Genomic DNA, 23,445 nt, shown 5'->3' on the forward strand with positions numbered 1-23,445 from the left:
TTGTCACGTAAAAGGACGTGGACGCGTTGCTTGTCGGTTTCACACACGTTCAGCATCTCCTCGACTGTCTGTTTTACATGCTCTGCTGTATGAGACCCAGGAAACTAGTGCACATACGGCACACTGTAACTCGAAAGTGGAATCAATGTGATGTAATTAGAGATGGTCGGGCTCACCGGGGACTCAACAACTCCAGGTGATGAAGAAAACCCTGATCCTCTACCACGGAGATGAGCTGGTTATCCAGAGAGATTAATTCAGTTACCTTCTCTAATATTTGTGGCCATGTCGCTGTCTCGAGGATATTTCTCTTTCCTTTTGAAAGTATCTGCGAGTGTTTGCTGCTTTGGTGTCTTTGCCTGTCCTGCTGTAGAGAACTCATTGTATTCTCTGAGTGTTTGTTTTTTGTTTGCCGTATCAAATGAGTAGTATTAAAGTGAAACTCTCGTCAAAAAGCAACCTAAGCTTTATTTGTGAATGTATTTGAGTCAAACCTTCGTGTAAAAGTATAATTACAACGAAAGAGGCACTTTTAAGATTTACTGTAGTTTCTTTTTCAGGCGAGCTCGTCTTCAATGGAGTGCAGGGGCACTTTTACGCTAGCATCAAAATCTGTATTTTCAAGTTGAAAAAGGAGCCTCATATAAGAAACAATACCACAATCAAAAGCCGGAAAAGTCATGTGAGATATTGCGTGGATAGTTGATGCCAGAAGCCAGCATGCTCTCAGTGACCTGAGTGACACAGACACAGCACAACAGCGAAGAGGACAGAGAGGAGACACCTCAGGCCCTGATCATACGGACGAGAACAATCTTTCCCCTCCGTCTTCCTCGGCATCGTTTCAAGAATATTTGCGTGTACACGGATCCACTAAAAATGACCGAAAACGCTGCAGTTCATATTCCAGCCTCTAGGTGGCGCTTGAAATTCACCAAAAACGTAGAAGAAGAGACGGAGCATGCGCAGTAAGCTTACGCGCTGTAAACAAACAGACAGTAGACGGAGAAACCGAACACAACAAGAAGAAGAACAAAATGGCTACTGCAAGGAAACCAGAATCGTTTGTGTGGACCGATAATGAGGCCGAACTGCTGCTGCGACTCACAGTCAACTACAAGGAGAGTAAGTAGCAAGAAACACGAACACAAGCAGTAGTCCGCCATTGTTGTTGTTGTTGTTGTTGTTGTTATGAGACGTCGCGGGGTTCAGAGGTCGAGGGGTGGGGCGATGGCGTCATCGCTCCGGAAAGTATGCGGGTTCTCCGTCCAGATGAAAACGAGAGGGCTGCGTGTTCAGATTTCTCCACCCTGAGACCCAGTTTCAAAAAAGTGCATTTTCAGGCGCTGTGTTTTCAGGATTCATGAGGACGATCGGCTAAAACGATGCACAACATTGTACTAATTGTACTCAACATATTCTTCACATCTTTACTCTCTGTTAAATAAACAATAAGCTCTTAGTTGTGGTTTGCTCCAAGGACATGACTGGGAGCATTTAGCCTGCGCTTGGTGTTTAAACTCCTCCACCTCCACATTTACTTTGTGGAGGCTCTTTTCTTCCAATCTGAACTCTTCTAATGAATCAAGAACTTCACAGGTACTTTCACCTTTAACACACAAACTCCAGTAAATATATATTTTACTGGCTGTTCTACAAGTTGGTACTGAAAGGGTTATTACGAACTAGACATTTTTGGTGGGAAAAAACTGTCTTTAAATGTACATTATCTGTCAGTCTTACCTGAGCTGTGAGATATAAGGCAGACACTGTAGGAAACTCCTCACTTCACTCTCTTCATGTGAGCAGCCTGTCAGCTTCACGTGTTTCTTCTCTGATGTGAGTTTCAGCACTTCCAGGAGGATGGAGCTCTTTCTCTTTGAGAGGTTTATGAACCAGACTGCAGGAGCTGACTGGAAAACTGACTGTAATGATGGAAGGACTCTCAGGCCAGTTTTAGTCTCTTTGTCCTTCAGGTGGGAGTACAGATCCAACAGGAAACCACACTGAGATTCCTTTTCATCTTCATCATAATCATCTATGATATCAAAAGGGAATGTTTCATATCTGCACACTGATGATAACAGCTCCAGTATCTTCTCTCCTGTCTGCTGTTCTCTCTCTGCTGCTGCACAGAACAGATTCCCAAAGAACTCGACTTCACTTTTAGACCAGTCAGAGACACTGGAACAAGAATGTAACATTTAGTTATGACATGATGTCAACAACAGAAACACAGTCCTGCATTACTGATGTGGAGTTTATCTACTAAAAGTCTCCAGATACCTGCTAACAAGCAAAATTACCCAAATATTTATCATAATTAATAAACATATTTGGCATAATATCTGACACAGTGACACAACAATGATACAGCTGATTAAATGAACATTAACGTCTGAACAACATCAGATCTAACAATTACATCTTTATCTGAGTGTTTTTGTAAATGATAATCAATTAACTTTTTCAATTTTAAAATAGATTCATTTAATAACACCACTGAAGTAAAAAGAAAAAAACAATATTTTTTAACAACATATTACCTGTCAGTCTTACCTGAGCTGTGAGATATGAGGCAGACACTGTAGGAAACTCCTCACTTCACTCTCTTCATGTGAGCAGCCTGTCAGCTTCACTTGTTTCTTCTCTGATGTGAGTTTCAGCACTTCCAGGAGGATGGAGCTCTTTCTCTCTGAGAGGTTTATGGACCAGACTGCAGGAGCTGACTGGAAAACTGACTGTAATGATGGAAGGACTCTCAGGGCAGTTTCAGGGTGATAAGAGTACAGATCCAGCAGGAAATCACACCATTTCTCTTTCAGAGGGAATGTTTCATATGTGCACACTGATGATAACAGCTCCAGTATCTTCTCTCCTGGCTGCTGTTCTCTCTCTGCTGCTGCACACAACAGATTCCCAAAGAACCTGATTTCTTCTGAAGGTTTTGTCTGATCAGGAACAAAACTAAAGAGAAGGAAACATTTGTGGTGATACAACACAATTCAGTATAAACTGACATTTAAATGTAAAATGTTTCTTTCATCAGAGCAGGCTGAACATCATAGTTCAGTTTCTGGCATCAGTTTATATCTAACAGTCTGGTATCAGACACTGTAACAGCAGTGGCTTCTGTTGGTAATGATTTCCACTTCCCATCCATAAAGTCTGCTCTCTCATCAGCATTCAGACCAAACTCACGGAAAATTATTTGCACGTCTAGATTACGTACAAAGTCAATGAATGTTTGCAGACACCCAGAGCTGTCTGATAACTAATCAACTCTACTGAGACAGGACAAAACAGGAGCTGTCGTGGAGGAAAGTGAGCGAAGAAGTCGGACAACCTGGTAAGTTATGGAAATATGTCTCAGCACAGCAAAGTCCTGATCGATCCAAACCCCATTCAGTGAACAAGCATTTTAAAAGTTTGGTTTGTTGCTCGTCATCTGGCCGACAGATCTGATGAAGCATGAATTCAGGCTTTTTACAAGGTGGCATTACGATGATGTTATTTCAGCATCTTTTGATCCATTTAATTCGTCAGATCACAGAGAAACCTCTTTGTTTTGGGTTCATTCCGATGTGGTAAGACAGATTCATCAAGGCTGGGCGATATCTCGATTATTAATATATATCGATATATTCCTAAACAAGATATAACACAGGACAATATCACTTGTATCGATATAGTTCATTTTGCGTTAATATTACAATAGATGGGCCGCAAGTTCGCACCTATTTCTCCTCTCCCTCAATCCCCACAAACACACACACACTCACACACACACACACTCACACTCACACACACACTCACACACTCTCACACACAGACACACACACACAATGTTACTGCTCCGCCTCCCTCACTCTGTGACCACAAGCCCCTCCCCCTCCACTCTCACCTACACTCAGTGACAACATGGAGACAGAATGCGCGGCACAAGATAATTTGGAGATGGTTTGGTTTTAAAGTGTCAGATGACCAGCAGCAAAATGTTTTCTGTAAAGAATGTCGAAAACCTGTTGCAACTAAAGGTTCAGGCACAACAAATCTCTTCCACCACTTACAACAGAACCATAAAGTGCAGGACGAGGAGTGTGTCAAAATACGTGCTGTGACTGAGGCCACAAAGCCTCCCCAGCCCTCTGCCCCGAAACAAACCGAAGCTTCATTCACCCTCGGTGTGCCTTACCAAAGAACAAATGACAAGTGGCTTTCCATATCCCTAAAGACATGGCCCCCATATCAACAGTGGAGGCAGACCGGGAAAGCATCTCACTACGCGCTGACCACCGACATGTGGTCCAGCAGAAACCTGAGAAGTTGCACTTCATGGAGGACTGGGAGATGAAAAGCACATGTCTTCAGAACAGCTACTTTCTGCAAGATCATACAGGGGAGAATATTGCTGAAGCCCCTGCAGGAGGCGCTAAAAAGCTGGAATCTCAACCCAACGGGACTCGTTGCTATGACGACGGACAACGGGAGTAATGTTGTCAAAGCACTGCAACTGACAAAGTGGCCAAGGAGGCAATATTTTGGTCACAGACTTCATCTGGTGAGAGCAATATTGAATCAACTGATTGAAATAAGAAAATATTTGACAGGCAAAATGCTCAGTAAGCACAGAGTGTGTTTGTGTGTGTGTGTCAGTTATAGTCATGGTGTTGTTATGTATTCTGTATGTCACTGTGGATAATAGTATCTAATAAATACCACAACTGTCTGTAATCATATACAAATATGTCATAATTCATTATAATAATTAATAACTGTACAGCACTTTGGTTGGTTTGGTTTGTGTGTTATATTGTAACAGTATTGTATTTTTGACTTAATTAGTGTATATTTTTGTCATGCAGGAAAAGAATTTGTTTTATTTAATTCAAGGAGCATTTTTGTTTCATATATGAGAGTTTGGGGCGGCTGTAGCTCAGTGGGTAGAGCTGAGGACTAGTGACCGAAAGGTCGCTGGTTCAAATCCCTGGCTCCCCGGGACGGGACTGAGCTACATGCCGAAGTATCCTTGAGCAAGATACTGAACCCCAAATTGCTCCTGATGCGCAGTTGGCACCTTCGTGGCAGCCACTGCCATCAGTAAGGGCCCTGCGATGAGCTGGCGACTCATCCAAGGAGTACCCTGGCCTACGGCCATAGAGTCACTGGATTTTGGCCCCAGTAACCCCCCTTGAAAAAGGTGGCATAAAGCAGTAACATCACCCGCGACCCGCATGGAAAAAGCGGAAGAAAACAAAACGAAACAAAAAAACGAATATGAGAGTTTTTGTTCAATTTGTTTTATACATTTTGATATTGTGCAGAGTGAGCTCTGTTAAAGGTAAAGGTGCCTGTCTGACATTTGGCATGAGGCTGGAACTTATAACTGACTGTTTGTGTGTTTGTTTTTTAAATATGTTTTATTTTTTTTCCAAATTCTGTTCTTTCCATTTTAATTTTTTCTGTTTACATTTTTTAGAAATCCCATTTTTTTTACCTTTTACTCTTATTTTACGAAATGACTAAAATGTACACAAGGTAAATAGAAATTACCTTAAATGTATGAAGGTCACAAACACATTTCCTCAGTACTGTACCGTACAGTACATTAAAGTGCATCAAAAACACTTTGTCTTCATCATGTCTGCACACAGTAGTATATTTTGTGGTTTTATGGGTTTCATTGAATAATAATGAAAACATGGTCTTCACATTGGTCTTCACATGGTCTGACAAGTCCTACTAGGACCCAAACTAATATCAGAAATCTTTAAGAAATGTGAATAAAGTTACAAAGTGTAAATATAATATTGATGACAAAGAAATACAAATATATGAAAAGACATTTTCTATTACATTGGAATTCATGCAACATTAAAAACTGACACACCATTATTTAGAACACAACTCTTCATACAAAGAGTTAATTAATGTGAAGTACAAAACATTCACCATAAATGGTTGTTGTCAGTCTTACCTGAGCTGTGAGATATGAGGCAGACACTGTAGGAAACTCCTCACTTCACTCTCTTCATGTGAGCAGCCTGTCAGCTTCACTTGTTTCTTCTCTGATGTGAGTTTCAGCACTTCCAGGAGGATGGAGCTCTTTCTCTCTGAGAGGTTTATGGACCAGACTGCAGGAGCTGACTGGAAAACTGACTGTAATGATGGAAGGACTCTCAGGCCAGTTTTAGTCTCATAGTCCTTCATGTAGGAGTACAGATCCAGCAGGAAACCACACTGATATTCCTTTTCATCATCATCATCTATGTAATTGAAAGGGAATGTTTCATATCTGCACACTGATGATAACAGCTCCAGTATCTTCTCTCCTGTCTGCTGTTCTCTCTCTGCTGCTGCACACAACAGATTCCCAAAGAACTCGACTTTACCATCAAAACAGTGAGAGACACTGGAACAGAAATTGAACATTTAGTTATGACATGATGTCAACAACAGAAACACAGTCATGCATTACTGACAGGGCCGTAGCCACCATTGAGGACACCGAGGTCATGTCCTCTGTATTTTTTTCCTTAAGTTTCGTTTCATTAAAAAACGAAAGTAAACATGGTTTCGACGTGACTGCGGGTCTGTTTTTAAAATAGCAATTGAATGAATCGGAGCAAAGATGCAAAGTAGTGGTAAGAGGCTGCATCAATCCAAGTTATCATTTACATGAATTAAAGCTCTCCATTGCTACGACGAATTTCTGTCATCAAACTTCACAGTGACGACTTATGAGATCAATGTAGCTCAGAGGAGAATAAGTGTTGGCTGATTTCTATTGACAGATTGTCACACTCTACAGCCAATGGTATCGTTAACAGCGTGTGCTGTTGACAGTGAAATGACAGTGTAGGGACCCACACAGGGCGGGATCAAAACACAGAGTGGTGCTAAAGTTTAGCTGCTTAGCTAGCAAGGACTCGTCACGCTGCTACGTTATCAATTAGTTTTTGAGTTAGTCAAAACATGAGAACTGGTCTGACACAGAGAGTCTCCTGTTGTGTGCTACATGTGTGGAATAACAACTATAGTCTGGACTTTGTCTGCAGTGCATCTCTGTAAACGGCTTCATTCAGCGTCTCTCCCTCCTCTCTGGCACCGTGAGTTACCATGATTACAGGAACGCCCTGAAACTTTATGATGATCAATAAGAAGTTTTTGGTTAGCTTGACTGTATAAAATCATGAATGACTGGGAGCATTTAGAGCCTGCACTTGGTGTTTAAACTCCTCCACCTCCACATTTACTTTGTGGAGGTTCTTTTCTTCCAATCTGAACTCTTCTAATAAATCAAGAACTTCACAGGCCCTTTCACCTTTAACACAAACTTCAGTAAATACATATTTTACTAGCTGTTCTACTAGTTGTGGTTGATTACGAGCTAGATATTTAAAGGGAAAAAACTCTTCTGCAGTTACTAAAAATTATCTTTTTATGTACATTATCTGTCAGTCTCACCTGAGCTGTGAGATATAAGGCAGACACTGGAGGAAACTCCTCACTTCACTCTCTTCATGTGAGCAGCCTGTCAGCTCCACTTGTTTCTTCTCTGATGTGAGTTTCAGCACTTCCAGGAGGATGGAGCTCTTTCTCTCTAAGAGGTTCATGAACCAGACTGCAGGAGCTGACTGGAAAACTGACTGTAATGATGGAAGGATTCTCAGGCCAGTTTTCAGTCTCACAGTCCTTCAGGTGGGAGTACAGATCCAGCAGGAAACCACACTGAGATTCCCAATTAATGTATATGTCATTTAAAGGGAATGTTTTATATGTGCACACTGATGATAACAGCTCCAGTATCTTCTCTCCTGTCTGCTGTTCTCTCTCTGCTGCTGCACAGAACAGATTCCCAAAGAACTCGACCTCACCTTCAAACTGCAGAGAGACACTGGAACAGAATTGAACATTTAGTTATGACATGATGTCAACAACAGAAACAGTCATGCATTACTGATGTGGAGATCATATCTGATAAAAGCCTTAAAATAATGAACACAACACAGTAAAGTAGAATAATACGGTCCGAGTGTTGCACCTGTATCTGTTTGTTCTTGTGTTTGTTTTCTCTCCAGGTGACCCCTCTCCCCCTTCTTGCCTTTGAGTGGAGGATCACACCTGAGCTCCCTCACCATTAGGCCATGCTGATGTATAACTCTGTGTAAACTAACTATGGGACCAGAAGGCTACATGGCTGTAATGTGCTAAGTGATCCAGGATATTGAGCAGTGAGGTGATTTCTTCTGTCAATTAGTGATCTAACATTTAGGGCTCTATCTTGCACTCAGCGCAATTGACTTTGTACACTGGCGCTTGTGTAATTCCTAGTTTGCACTCGGCGCACATTGGAATTTCCCCTCCACAGACGCGCGTCGGGCGCAAGAGTCATTAGGGACTGACTTTGCGCTCCCGGGGCGGCTCAGCGAAAAGAGGAGGCGTGTTCTGGCGCAAACGTTCACTGGTGCTATTTTGCAGTTTCAGAAAACACTTGAGCCACAGACCAGGAAAAACCTGGTCTAAAGTCAGTGGCGCTTATTCAGATGCAGTATTTTAAGGGCGCATGCTTGGCCATAATGTAGCGTGTGCTCAACGTGCATACACTTTGCTTCTCTCATCTACATGGAAGCAGTTCCCGTTTTTGCAAACCATACAAAAAAGTTGAAAAGATTTAAACAGAAGAACTAATCCTTTTCCCTCTGATATGCGACGCGCCCGCCGTAGCTGTGAGGGTCCGGGAGTGGCAATGCGCGATGTGCTCCTAGTGGAGCGGGTGGACGAAGATGGAGTTGGGGGAGGAGGAGGAAGGGGCACAACAGGAGCAGGTGGTGCGTTTGGAGACTTGAGGCGATGCGCCTGAGAGTCCGCAGCAACATCGCCACCCGGTCAAGACGGGCATTAATACCTTGCCGCATCCCGGACAGTGCGGTCCGGTCTGACAATGCTGCCACGGCGTGTAGTGGGTCTGGATCCTCTGCACCTTGGTGTTTGCACTGCTCCCTCATCAGCTGGCCGTTGCGCACGGCTCGGCCCGTGCGCACTGCTCCCGTGGCCCGGTTGCGATGTCCTGGGGATGCCAGCCGTAGAAATAATTGTGGCAATTTCCTCCCACGCCCGTTTAACCAAAGCTAATTTGGATGGATTTCTCCCATCCCCATACAATGCCACTTCTCGGTCTTTTACGGCCCGGACGAGAACGTCGGTCTCCTCGGCTGTGAACCGCTCCTGGCGTGCGCCTGGCAAATTCGCCATTATAATAGCAATGCGCCATGGAACAAGCGCGCCTGCTCTTAAAGGGAATGTGAGATGACGCTCTGATTGGTTTATTGCACGTTACGCCCAAACCACACCTATGACTAATGTAGCTACTTCAGACCAACCCATTTTAGATTTGCGTTGGGCGCAAGAGTCATTTTATCCCGCCGGCATAATAGCAACAGCGCCTGAGATCCACCCACAAAGCTACTTGTGCTTTGCGTTTGATACTTGCGTTTCAGATCGTTAAGATGGAGCCCTTAGTGGTGAAGCTGCTCTCAGCTTTAAAACATTTATAACATTGGTTGTGTTTTCTTCTGTTGTAGGATGACCGCCATCTTTCTTTAAAAAAAGTGGCATGTTGTTGACCCAACTACTTTTGTTTTAATTTGAAAATACATCTTTGTGTTTAAACTCACACATCATGTGTTTCTTTCTTCTTTCACTCTGGGTTGTATTAACGATGTTACTCCCCTCATCCTCTGGCCTTAAAGGGATGTAACATTGATCAACTCAAGAACAGTACATCACCTACAAAACTTCACACAGTAAGAAAACAGAGATTTTTTAAATGTGTTTTCATTCTGATGTGTGAAAGAAAGTGTATCAGTATAGGCTGAACATATTTACATGTGTTGTTCCACAACATAAAATACATCATTTAGTTTCCCACAGTTTAATTATAAAGCTCTAACGTCTGTTAAAAACAGTTCGCGGTTGCAAACAAGTGTCTGAATGAGACTACAGAGGTTGTCGGGACATTAACCTGTTCACACCCACCCATTTTCAGTAATTTTGCCTATTTAGCATATCCAAATGGAAAAGCTGATAACACAAGAACTACAAGTCCGAGATGAATGTATGATACGCCATTTGAAAGCTGACAACCTCTCGTTTCTGTGAATGTGTTTATTTAGCATGTACCATACACACAACCAAAATGACATCAGTTCAAGCATGGCTCTAAAAAATTTTTTTTGTCTTCGAAAATAATAGGTCATATTTGAATAACAATAACTAGGATGTGCTTTATGTAAGGCATATGGCAATATTGCACATACCTTCCTCATCTTGTCAACTACACCTGGGTGAAATTTTAGACTTCTAGGCCTACCCTTATGGGAGTTATGGAGGTTTTAGTTTGTGGTGTCACCGGTGTCCACGAACCTCTCCAAAACGTCTCCAAATGGCCAAATTGTGCCAAATGCTTTTACTCCCTTCTGTGACACTGGAAACATTACTGAAGCATTTTGGTGACTATAAAACCTTTCTCCATGATTCAAAACATAATTTATTCACACATCCATTTGATGGGTGGTTGGAGGGGTTTCCACACGCTTCTAGGTGGCCATATTGAGATATTGTCCCTACAGAATAGTTACCATTATACAAAAATGACAGACTATACTGAACTGAATTTCAAACAAGGATGGTATTATCTATCAATACAATATTACTGTATGTATAACTGTGCCAATATCAACAAAATATGAACAATGAATGATCTATATACACAAAACAGGGCAGTGAAAGATGCAGCGGGGGAGGTAGCGCTGGTGGATGCAGAGGAGGATCGTTGCCTCTTCTGCCGACCACCTTCAGCAGGAGATGGGGTTTGGCGTCCGAGTGTCCTACTTTGAGGCTCCCAATCCACGTCACTGTCAGACTGTGACCTACAAAACACAATGCAATGCACAGATGTTACCAAATATAATGAAAAAATATATAAATGCATTTCAATGGGGTGTTATTTACATAGGAAACAAATAAACACGGATATGATATTTTATTACACAAAAACATCAGGGAAATAACTGTACATAAACAGAATAATTGAATTGGGGGCTTATTCCCAGTGTCTGGTCAGTGAAAAAGATCTAGTTCAATTTGTTTACAAGCTTGATAAAAAAAACAACTAAATAATAGGGAATTAGAGGCTCAAAATGAATTACATTATAGAATAGGTTTACAAGGATTACATAACTTTAGTTGAGTAGTTGAGTAGCTAGCTAGGCTTAGCAAGGCTAATTAGGCCCTGGGGCGCTAACCATTTAGCATCATTTATGACATGCTAATGTATACTGTACTGTTCACTGTAATCATAAAAAAAAACCCCACCCACTAACTTTCATTCAAATTTCATTCATGGCTAAATAAATAAATAAAACATGATCAAAGATAACGTTACTCACCGATCAAAGAAGTCGTCAAGTCCCTGAGCGAACATCTCCTCTCTCTCAGAGTCATACTCACTGTCTTGACTCTCATCAGATGATGCTATAGTCCATTCCTGGTCATCTTCTCGGATAAATTTGGATTTCTTCCTGGCTTTCGCCATTGTAAACTATGAAAATGCCTACGAGGAAATGTAAATGTTTGCTGCGTCTCTTCACCATGAGTCTGCTGCGTAAAGTCCGCCCCCAAGTCGCCAGACGCACGGAAACCCCTCAGCTCATAAATACCTGACCTGGGCATGCCTGCCCTCATTAGAAAGGTAAAATAATTGGCTAGAAGCCTGAGTGATTGACAAGTCGATAGCCAATACGCTATTCCTATACTAAGGCAGCGAAAAACATTAAACAAAGTCTATTGGTCCTTCAAACAGGCAGCGCTCGATCTACTTCAGGGGCTCTGCTGGGGTGAAAACTGAACAGAAAAAGACGGGGACACTTTCATTTTGTAGCCAGCAAAGTGATGAAAACAAGCATACCCAACATTACCATACAGGAACTAGAAAACATTTCGGTGCGGCCGGTAAAGTATGGACTTTATTTGCCGGACAAAGTTGGCAGACGGTAAACAAATGGAGTTTACAGGACGATATTCACAAGCTGGAATAATTTTATGAAAAACCATTTTGATGCTTTTGATCAGTGGATTCTTACGGACAACTGGAATATAGATAATTGAGGAATGGACACATGTTACAGCTTTATGGCCGCTTCAAAGGTAGGGAGTCGCCGTGTGTTTCTTGTGTCTCACGTTTACCATGCTGGTGATTATCAATGATTTATGGTTTGGTGCTCATGATTTCTGCAAAATCAACTGGATGAATGAATTGCGGAGATTCTCCCCTTTCTAACGACGTATAGTATGTCCATATTGATGAAAGTTGAAGCGGGATACGTCACTGTGCAGTGTAGATATATAGTCATTTATCTGAATCGCCCATCAGCGGGTGGGTGGGTGCGGAGAGGTTAAACATCCTCACAGTGAACACAGAGACTCTTTAACTCACTAGTGCGTCTGAAGATTATCTTGCTGAACAAAAAATATCAGTAACTGAGAGACAGCGAGATCCTCCCAGTGACATTGGCAGGTAGTGGCACCGCAGTGGCAGTCCGTGGCAGTCTGCGGCAACCTGTGGCCTGTCCGTGGCATTTCCTGACACCCGCTCGGTGTTCAGAAATGCCTCCCTTGACTCACTGCCAATAAGGCCGGGGCCACATTTCCTGGGAAAACCCATGTTTGTTGTCACGACAGTCACTTCCGCCATGGAGTCATGCTGAATACAAAATCAAAGTATAAGGGAAAAATCTGCTACTTGTTTACTTTTTTTAGTGTACAAAGTTTTGCATAATTTCTCTATGTTTTGTACTTGTTAATATTATCTAAATATATATTAATATCTGTTCCATAGCATAAATGTAAATGTTAAATAGTGCACATATTGTACTGTTCTTATATTTAATATTTCCCTATGTTTATATCATTCTTATCCTATCTTATCTTAATACTAATATTACTATATGAAATACAATTATGAAAATATCTTAACACATCAGTTGCTACGCAGTGCCAAAGCCTGCCACAAGGTGACAGGGTGTCTTTGCAACAGCTGGACTGATGGAATGTAACAATAGCATAAAGGGTACTGTTAACACAATCTATATTACTATTTTAATATGAAATACAATTATAAAAATATCTCAATATAACAGTTGCTACCCAGTTCCACAACATGCCACAGAATTAAACAGAATGACACAGAATTCCAGAGTCTGCCACAGAATGCCAGAGTCTGCCCCAGAATGCCACATAATGCCAGAGCCTGCCACAGAATGCCAGAGTCTGCCCCAGAATGCCACATAATGCCAGAGCCTGCCACAGAATGCCAGAGTCTGCCACAGAATGCCAGAGTCTGCCCCAGAATGCCAGAGTCTGCCACAGAATGCCAGAGCCTGCCACAGAATGCCAGAACCTGCCCCAGAATGCCTGAGTCTGCCACAGAATGCCAGAGCCTACCCCAGAATGCCAGAGTCTGCCCCAGAATGCCAGAGTCTGCCACAGAATGCCAGAGTCTGCCACAGAATGCCAGAACCTGCCCTAGAATGCCTGAGTCTGCCACAGAATGCCAGAGCCTGCCCCAGAATGCCAGAGCCTGCCACAGAATGCCATAGTCTGCCACAGAATGGCACAGAATGCCAGAGTCTGCCCCAGAATGCCAGAGCCTGCCCCAGAATGCCTGAGTCTGCCACAGAATGCCAGAGCCTGCCTCAGAATGCCAGAGCCTGCCACAGAATGCCAGAGCCTGCCACAGAATGCCAGAGCCTGCCCCGGAATGCCAGAACATGCCCTGGAATGCCACAGAATGCCAGAGCCTGCCCCAGAATGCCAGAGTCCGCCCCAGAATGCCAGAGCCTGCCCCAGAATGCCTGAGTCCGCCCCAGAATGCCAGAGTCTGCCACAGAATGGCAGAGCCTGCCACAGCCTGCCACAGAATGCCAGAGCCTGACAGCCTGCCACAGAATGCCCCAGAATGCAACAGAATGCCAGAGCCTCCCAGAGTCTGCCACAGAATACCCAAAACTGCCCCAGAATGCCACATAATGCCAGAGCCTGCCACAGAATGCCAGAGTCTGCCACAGAATGCCAGAGTCTGCCCCAAAATGCCAGAGTCTGCCACAGAATGCCAGAGCCTGCCACAGAATGCCAGAACCTGCCCCAGAATGCCCGAGTCTGCCACAGAATGCCAGAGCCTACCCCAGAATGCCAGAGCCTGCCCGATAATGCCAGAGTCTGCCACAGAATACCCGAACCTGCCACAGAATGCCAGAGCCTGCCCCAGAATGCCAGAGCCTGCCACAGAATGCTAAAGTCTGCCACAGAATGCCAGAGCCTGCACATATGCAGAGTCTCCCACAGAATGGCACAGAATGCCAGAGTCTGCCCCAGAATGCCAGAGCCTGCCCCGGAATGCCAGAGTCTGCCAGCTCTCTTACTTTTCCACCGCTCTTCATCTTTTTTTCACCTGTTCACCATTTTAACCTCTTCCAGCCCGCTTACTCTACAGCTTTTCACCTTTTCAGCTTTTTCTTTTTAACCTCTTTCAGCACTCTCACTCTACAGCTTCTTAGCCTTTTCAAATATTCACCTTTCTGCCTTTTCAGCTCTTTCGAACATTCAACTTCATGTTCAGCAATTAAAATGTTCAACTTTTTCAACTCCTTCGGCCTTCAACTTTGCAGCCTTTTTAGCTTTTCAACCCTTTTCTACAATTTGCTTACCAGCCCCACTTGGGAGTTGATGACGCTGTCATCTACCTGCTGCAACGAGCCCATTCGCACCTGGATGGTGGAGGAGGTACTGTGAGAATCACATTCTCTGATTTCTCTAGTGCTTTTAACACCATTCAGCCACTGCTACTGGGGGAGAAGCTGCGGGTGATGGGTGTAGACGACACAATGATCTCCTGGATTACTGACTACCTGACAGGCAGGCCACAGTTTGTCCGTATGGGCAGTGTTCTGTCTGATGCGGTGGTTAGTGATACAGGAGCTCCACAGGGGACTGTGCTGTCTCCTTTCCTGTTCACCTTATACACCACTGACTTTCAGTACAACACCGGGTCGTGTCACCCGCAAAAGTTTTCTGACGACTCGGCTGTTGTTGGGTGTATAAGTGAGGGACAGGAGGAGGAGTACAGGGCACTGGTAGACAACTTTGTGGAGTGGACTGGACAGAATCACCTGCGGCTGAACATCAGCAAGACCAGAGAGATGGTGATAGATTTCAGGAAGAAGAGGAAGACGGCTTTCCAACCTCTGTGCATTCTGGGAAAGGATGTGGAGGCGGTGGAGGATTACAAGTACCTTGGTGTTACCATCAACCACAGACTGGACTGGAGATCTAACACTGAAGCTGTTTCGGGAAGGGGATGAGCAGACTTTACTTCCTGAGGAAGCTGAGATCCTTCAACGTGTGCAGCAAGATGTTGGAGATCTTTCATCAGTCTGTGGTGGCCAGTGTACTTTTCTTTGCTGTGGTTTGTTGGGGAAGCAGCATTGGAGCCAGCGACACCAACAGAATCAACAAACTGATCAGGAAGGCTGGCTCTGTGATTGGCTGCAAACAGGACACTCTGGAGGCTGTGGTGGAGAGGAGGACACTGAAAAAACTGTTATCCATCATGGATAATCTTCTCCACCCTCTCCAACTCACACTGGTCAGACAGCGGAGCACCTTCTCCGGAAGGCTGCTTCAGCTTCGCTGTCGAAGCAACAGATACAGGAAATCTTTCCTGCCACAATCCATCACTTTATACAACAACTCTCTCACCTCTGCCTGACAGAGAACTCTGGTCTCTCTACTGTTTTGTTGTATATATTATTATTGTTATAGTATATTTTGCATATTTTGTTTTGTTGTATATATTGTTATTGTTTATTGTTTATAGCACACTGTGCACTGTATATATACACTATGTATATATTGGATTCTATTTATGTGTTTTAAGTGTTTTATTTGCTGACCCACTACTGCTGTAACAAAATAATTTCCCAGTCTGGGATCATTAAAGTAATTCTATTCTATTCTATTCTATTCTTTCAGCTTTTTCAGCCTTTTCATTCATTTAGCTTCATGTTCAGCTACAGAAACTGTACAGCTATCAATATCCTCAACTTTTTAAGCTCTTTCAGCCTTTAACTTTTCAGCTTTTTCAGCTTTTCAAATTTTCCACCCTTTCAGCTTTTTCAGCCTTTTCAACTTTTCAGCCCTTTAAGCTTTTCTGTCATTTCAGCTTTCAGCTTTTTGGCAGAACATTCAGCAGATTTCACTTTAGTCTTTAGCATTCATACTGTATTTTCGCAGGAATTGCAATTTGTCTAGTTTACATTCACATTTACGCTATGGAACAAATATTAATATATATTTAGATAATACTAACTAGTACAATACATAGAGAAATTATGCAAAACTTTGTACACTAAAATAAGTAACCAAGTAGCAGATTTTTCGCTTATACTTTTATTTTGTATTCATCATGACTCCATGGCGGAAGTGACTGTTGTAACAACAAACATGGGTTTTCCCAGGAAAGTGGCCCTGCCCTTATTGGCAGCGAGTCAGGGGAGGTGTTCTGAACACCGACGCTTTCAGGAAATGCCACGGACAGGCCACAGGTTGCCGCAGACTGCCACAGACTGCCACTGCGGTGCCACTACCTGCCAATGTCACTGGGAGGATCTCTGCGCTGCTGCTGGAACATGCGTTTGTCACACAACTTATTATCAACATTATTCTAAAATATAATGCAAAAATCCCCACAAGCTTATTGTGAAGGTAACCAGTGTGATGCTAACTTCATGGTTAGACAAAATTAAAATACATCCTCCCTAAATCACTCTGTGTTTACGTGGGCAATCATTTGAAATCCTTACATGGAATCTTAAAATATGAACTCATAACCAACAATTGCATCTTTATGACAACAGTGTTTCATTTGTAAAAGCAAATTATTAACTACTTTCAAATCAGAGGCTGTTGTGAGCTTTCCACCTCATCTGAGGTAAGACACATGGTGTTTTTAAATATTGATAATTAGTCTGACTTACCTGAGCAGTGAGATATAAGGCAGACACTGTAGGAAACTCCTCACTTCATTCTCTTCATGCGAGCAGCCTGTCAGCTTCACTTGTTTCTGCTTTGATTGGAGTTTCAGCACTTCCAGGAGGATGGAGCTCTTTCTCTCTGAGAGGTTTATGGACCAGACTGCAGGAGCTGACTGGAAAACTGACTGTAATGATGGAAGGACTCTCAGGCCTGTTTCAGGGTCATAAGAGTACAGATCCAACAGAAAATCCCACCATTTCTCTTTAAGAGGGAATGTTTCATATGTGCACACTGATGATAACAGCTCCAGTATCTTCTCTCCTGTCTGCTGTTCTCTCTCTGCTGCTGCACACAACAGATTCCCAAAAAACCTGATTTCGTCTGATGGTTCTGGTAACTGAGGCACAAAACTGAAATTATGAAGATAAAAGAAACATGTAATCTATCAATTTATGATATTTCTGTGATATTAAATTATAGACTGAAATGTGTTATAATTTTATCTGCATGCAGACAAATTCAGTAGATTAAGTATTAGATGACAACAGAAGTAATAAAAAAAACAAGACCATTTACCTGAGCTGTGAGATATAAGGCAGACACTGTAGGAAACTCCTCACTTCACTCTCTTCATGTGAGCAGCCTGTCAGCTTCACTTGTTTCTTCTCTGATGTGAGTTTCAGCACTTCCAGGAGGATGGAGCTCTTTCTCTCTGAGAGGTTTATGGACCAGACTGCAGGAGCTGACTGGAAAACTGACTGTAATGATGGAAGGACTCTCAGGCCTGTTTCAGGGTCATAAGAGTACAGATCCAACAGAAAATCCCACCATTTCTCTTAAGAGGGAATGTTTCATATGTGCACACTGATGATAACAGCTCCAGTATCTTCTCTCCTGTCTGCTGTTCTCTCTCTGCTGCTGCACACAACAGATTCCCAAAAAACCTGATTTCGTCTGATGGTTCTGGTAACTGAGGCACAAAACTGAAATTATGAAGATAAAAGAAACATGTAATCTATCAATTTATGATATTTCTGTGATATTAAATTATAGACTGAAATGTGTTATAATTTTATCTGCATGCAGACAAATTCAGTAGATTAAGTATTAGATGACAACAGAAGTAATAAAAAAAACAAGACCATTTACCTGAGCTGTGAGATATAAGGCAGACACTGTAGGAAACTCCTCACTTCACTCTCTTCATGTGAGCAGCCTGTCAGCTTCACTTGTTTCTTCTCTGATGTGAGTTTCAGCACTTCCAGGAGGATGGAGCTCTTTCTCTCTGAGAGGTTTATGGACCAGACTGCAGGAGCTGACTGGAAAACTGACTGTAATGATGGAAGGACTCTCAGACCTGTTTTAGTCTCTTTGTCCTTCAGGTGGGAGAACATATCCAGCAGTGAACCACACTGATCATCTTTATCATCTATGATATCAAAAGGGAACTTTTCATATGTGCACACTGATGATAACAGCTCCAGTATCTTCTCTCCTGTCTGCTGTTCTCTCTCTGCTGCTGCACACAACAGATTCCCAAAGAACTCGACTTCACTTTTAGACCAACGAGAGACACTGGAACAAGAATGTAACATTTAGTTATGACATGATGTCAACAACAGAAACACAGTCATGCATTACTGATGTGGAGTTTATCTGCTAAAAGTCTCCAGATACCTGCTGATGAGAATAATACAGTAAAGTAGATCTGCTCTATGTAACTGAGGAATAAATACATTGTGGTGTGTTGAGAGAAACAGAGCATCATACATGAACTCTGTACAGTCACAGTTGTGGACAAACCAGCTGAATGAATACATATTTTATTTTGGTGTCTGGTCATTTACACGACTCGTCCCTCATGACAAACTAACTTACAACAAATCAAACTTTCCAGCATGTTGACCCAACATCATGTAGTAGCACAAGACATCAACTATGGCGTCATTTCAGTGCCAATATCAGCGCGCATAAAGACCACTCTCTGAGCACTCGTGACCACTGTCTGCCGGCTCGCGGTCACTTTCTGTGCGCCCGCGACCACTGTCTGCACGCTCGCGGTCACTCTCTACGCGCTCGCGGTCTCTGTGTACACGCTTGCTGTCTTCCTCTTTGCCTCCTGCTCACTCGACTCTGCTGAATTTTGGTACTCTGGGGGCGGGCATTGAATAGACGGCCCCGCAACCCCCTCTCCATTCCTATGGAGCAGATGGTCGGAGCGACACTTGTTAAAGGTAAAAATGTTTAAAGAATGACATTTTCATATCAGTAGTGCATCGGAATTAAATTGACATGAGTAAAAAAGTATGTAGTGGATTGTCCCCGTCTAGATCAGAAGATTTAGAGAATATGAACAGGCTAACTAGCACAATGGATAACAATAGCAACACATGCAACAGGCTGATAAATGTAAATTCTGTTCTCTAAATATAACTTAATCCAATGCTGTCAATTTATACTAGTAGCTGAGGTTAATGTGTAGGGAGTGTGATTGTAGTTAAACATCAATTTAATATCATTGACGCTGCAGAATGAAGGGTGAAGCTTATAATATGAGGACATTGATTCTGGAATGCAAGCTCATAATGTCGTCAGTTTATGTTTTCATATATATAAATATATAAGCTAGAAAGACAGCTATTTTATGAAATATTGCAGCCCATACACAATAGCCTACTATATAAGGGCTGTCAGTTTTCATTTGATATTTGAATAAAGGTGCAGTGATGCCACTTCACAACTTTATTTTGCATGATGCAGGCCAGGAGTGCTGAGTAGACAGTGGTGAGATTGGAAAGACGTAAAGAATTTGATGTTTTTCAAGCAGTCATACTAAACAAATGTACCTAACAGGTGATATCATCTTGCGTATATTTGGGAACCTACAGTAGGAGCACTAAATCATACTAAATGGGTATTACCTTGCAATATTATTAAAGGAATCATATTAAATATAACTATTGCTATTTGTCATATCATTTGATACACCTGTGCAACATCATGCAGTGCAGTACAAAAGCTGTGCCATAAATTCTGCTTTTATAAATCTTATACATGTTCAGTTTTTGTTGACTTTATCAGAAAGGTGTTCAATCTACTTTATGTTATTTGTTGAGGTCATAGTGGGTGGTGGTGCTGTGCTGGACTGCATTATCTCAACAATTGTTGCTTATAATTTGCCTTCAAGTATTTTAATGGAGAGGGCAAAATATCAGGAACAGTGATGAATATAATGCACCCCAGCACAGCAGACACTTTATGACAATGTCAGCTAAAACTCGAAATATGTAAGTTTTATAAATGTAAGAATGTATGGCAGAGCAGTTGAGCTGGATTGTCTTAGATTGCACATGGGCGCCTTATGACATGGATGATGAGTCTATATTAGTACAATATGTATATTAGTAACTGTAATGAATATATAGTTAATTAATAATTTTAAGTAATTTAAGTAAGAATTGATGCTGCATGCTGCACATCAGGAGAACTGAAGAGTAAGGGCCAAAGATCTTATAGCTCCGGAGGATGTTACATGTCTCTTGTTAATGATGGTAGCCGGGATCTGGTAGTTGCTGGAACAGTGATGTTTGCTGGATACAGGTAGGTGGAGGGGCAGTGATGCTGGCTTTGTCCTGAAACACGTTCAGCTCTTCTGGGGTTGCTTGATGTTGAACCTAGGCCACTGTTCTTTTTCACCTTGTTGGTTTGGCTCTTGCTTCCAAGATGACCATCTTTTAAGTGTTGTTTTTTCCTGTCATTTTGGTTTTTTTTTTTTTAATTCAATCCGCAACCTCAACCTAATAAATCTCCTGATGATCATTTCTTTTCCGCCACAGGATGATGGAAGCCTACTGGAGAGTTCAAGAGCTTCACCCTCTGCGTTTGGAAGCTCTATGAGGGAGGAACCAGTCTTTGTCCTAAACAGTTCCTCGATGTGGTGAATGACATCATAGGCTTCTTGGGAGGGGTGGCAACTGGACTTCTCTTGGTTTTTGCATTGTGTTCTCTGGTTTTAATTTTAAAAAAATCTTAAACTTCCCAGTGGTGTGGTGTTTGAAAGTGCAAATGTATTGTTTGAATATGATTACATCATTTAGAATGGAATAGAATAGAATAGAACAGAATTACTTTTTTGCCCAATTTAGCCACCCATGCTTTTCTCCTGTCTCCGTCTTTGGGGAAGCCATTCATGCACACGCCTTTCTCCCAGCGATCAGAGCATCCCCATGCAGCACAGCACAGCACACCTGGTGAAGACTGTATTCAAGGACAACACAGCAGAAAAGACACAAACAGCTTGACGTGCTGATCTGTTTGACTTCTTTAGATATTGTTTTTGAGGAATTCATTGTGGTATTAAATGCATTGGGAAAATCAAGGCTGTGTGATTTATTATGCATCAATTACTACAGTAAGTTTGGGATAAGTAAGAATGGTTAACAAATAGTGATAGAATTCCATTAATTTGCATTGAATTCATATCAAAATTTAAATTATTTGCCATGGATTTCCTATTAGAACACAGTTATCATCATAATGCTGCTGTGAGTCCAGACTTGTCAGTCACCTGTTAGCCTCCCTCAAGTCTGAAAGTAAAAAAATAAACAGAATATGATATGATTTTATTTCTGTCAACGACTGTACAGGTTTTGGAAAATTAACGGAGTTCAAAGCAATTAAACAAGCGCATATACATTTTGCAAAGCATTTATTGACCGATTATCGTGGTTTTCCTTTTGTTTTCTACTGTCCACTGAGCACTTCCTGGAACTTTTGGAGGGCTACATGGACCGAGGGTTCGGCCAGCGATTTCTCTTAGACAGTAGGCGTTTAAAGTGACCAATCAGAATGGAGGGGGGTTTGCGGGGCCGTCTATTCAATGCCCGCCCCCAGAATGCCAAAACTCAGTAGAGTCGAGCGAGCAGGAGGCAAAGAGGAAGACAGCGAGGGTGTGTACACAGAGACCGCGAGCGTGTAGAGAGTGATCGTGAGCGCTCAGAGAGTGGTCTTTATGCGTGCTGATAATGGTTTTATGCGCTCGGATATTGGCACTGAAATGACGCCATAATCAACATCCCAACAGAGACATCATCCAACTCACCAGACCTCCACAAACAACATCATTCCAGGGGAAAAGAAAAGAACAGATACACAAACACAGCCCCCGAAACACAAGACGTAATACCAAATCACATCAAGATGAAGCAAGTAAACACAAATCAATCAACAGGTCAATAAATAAAACTAAACTAAAACTACATCTGCATCCATTAGTGTCAAAGCCTGAATATTTAATCCAGTTGACAAATCAAACGTGTTCAGTCCAGAAGAGAGGAACGTATGTGTTGTATGTGACTGTCCTCCTCCTGTCCTCTGCTTTGGAGACACATTCACACTATTTAAAACATTATCAAAGAGCTTTTCACTTAGAGCTCCATACTCAATACCTCTCACATCTACATCCACAACATTAACTTCTTAAACAGTACTTGTCATGAATCCTGATATAAAGACAGTATAAAGTCAAATGAATGTCATTCTCCACCTCATTCAGGTCTCAGTGTTCACAGCTCCTTCATCTGCTGTCACACCTCCAGGGCTTGAAGCAGGAAAAAATTCCGTGCCTGAAAATGTTTTATGCATTGGGGAGTGTGCACCCAAGCCCCCCCCCATGTTGAAGGATATCATTGTTTTTATTGCTTTCACTGTAAACTCACTTAGGTTTAAACTAACAATTATTCCCTCAATATTTGAGTAATCACTGGATATTAAACCATCAGCAGATTGAAAAAAATGTCTGGGTGTCTGGGCTCCGGGGGAAGAAAATTCTGAACATTTGCAATCTTAATGAATTAATCTGGTGCACTTTGAGAGTATCAATCACGTATCACATCAAGAAGTTGGAAAAACAATTTCAAAGTTTTTAATAATGAAATATGAGCATCTGAAAAACTAACATTCTTGGATTGACATTTTGGCAAATTCGCCTTTTGCAATAATCCCTATCAGTGTTCCCCACAGGATTTTGTGAGACTGTGGTGGGTGGATGTCGGACCCTTCTGGCGGGGTCCGGGGACATGCCCCCCCGCAAGATTTTTAAAAACATTTTAAAGTTAAATGCATCAATCTGGTGCACTTTGAAAGCAAAATTAAGAGGCTAAATCTATGAAGAACTGTGTGCTCTTGTACACAATTTAATCACAAACACATTGGTTGTATAGACACGAATGGTGAAAACACAAATTCAACTAGAGCATACATCTGAGCCATCAAAGAAATAAAGCAAAAGTGGTTACCTGTGTTGAGTTAGTTTATTTTGTAGTTTATTTTTCAATAAATAATTAAACTTTAAGC

General features: G+C 42.2%; 2 long non-coding RNA genes across 3 annotated transcripts; both read right to left on the reverse strand.

Annotated features, from left to right (window-relative positions):
- Nucleotides 1-2,048: 2,048 nt before the first annotated feature.
- On the reverse strand, nt 2,049-18,314 carry LOC115576990 (uncharacterized). Its single transcript, XR_003982991.1, has 2 exons — nt 18,241-18,314; nt 2,049-2,184 (listed from the first exon to the last, which is right to left on the reverse strand). It is a non-coding gene; the product is annotated as an uncharacterized LOC115576990 (long non-coding RNA).
- LOC115576989 (uncharacterized) lies at nt 9,687-17,721 on the reverse strand. Of its 2 annotated transcripts, none has more exons than XR_003982989.1 (3): nt 17,668-17,721; nt 17,094-17,501; nt 9,687-9,745 (listed from the first exon to the last, which is right to left on the reverse strand). It is a non-coding gene; the product is annotated as an uncharacterized LOC115576989 (long non-coding RNA). The 2 variants fall into 2 exon arrangements; XR_003982990.1 differs by lacking the exon at nt 9,687-9,745 and adding an exon at nt 16,597-16,735.
- Nucleotides 18,315-23,445: the final 5,131 nt, after the last annotated feature.

This window comes from Sparus aurata, chromosome 24 (assembly GCF_900880675.1).
Source record: "Sparus aurata chromosome 24, fSpaAur1.1, whole genome shotgun sequence".
Classification (NCBI taxonomy): domain Eukaryota; kingdom Metazoa; phylum Chordata; class Actinopteri; order Spariformes; family Sparidae; genus Sparus; species Sparus aurata.